The sequence below is a fragment of the Penaeus monodon genome, chromosome 29 (assembly GCF_015228065.2).
Source record: "Penaeus monodon isolate SGIC_2016 chromosome 29, NSTDA_Pmon_1, whole genome shotgun sequence".
NCBI lineage: Eukaryota > Metazoa > Arthropoda > Malacostraca > Decapoda > Penaeidae > Penaeus > Penaeus monodon.
Genome location: NC_051414.1, coordinates 2,779,201 through 2,779,565, shown reverse-complemented (window position 1 = coordinate 2,779,565; position 365 = coordinate 2,779,201).

Genomic DNA, 365 nt, shown 5'->3' with positions numbered 1-365 from the left:
CTTCCAAATAAGAACGGACGCGTCGCATCGGAAACCCTAAAGGATCTCCCAACAAAAAAGACAACAAGTCGCGTTTACGCCCGTTTTCGCCGCCGCAGCGCCCGGGCTTTGTTTAACCCGCGTCAGCAGCCATTAAAGAGCAGAAACTAGGATTGTAAAGCATATTCCCAACTCGGCCGAAGCCTCTGGAGTAGCCACCAGCCCCGCCGCCTCAAAAGTGATAAATGCCACTTAAAGGGGAAGTTGCACTGACGCAGCGAGGCCCACCGCTCTCCGCTGTCACTTGCAACTTTGGGGAGCCGAGTCCTCGGCGGCGAGGCTCCTCGGTCTGCGGGCGGCCGCTAGGGCCGCTTCGTCGATTCTCC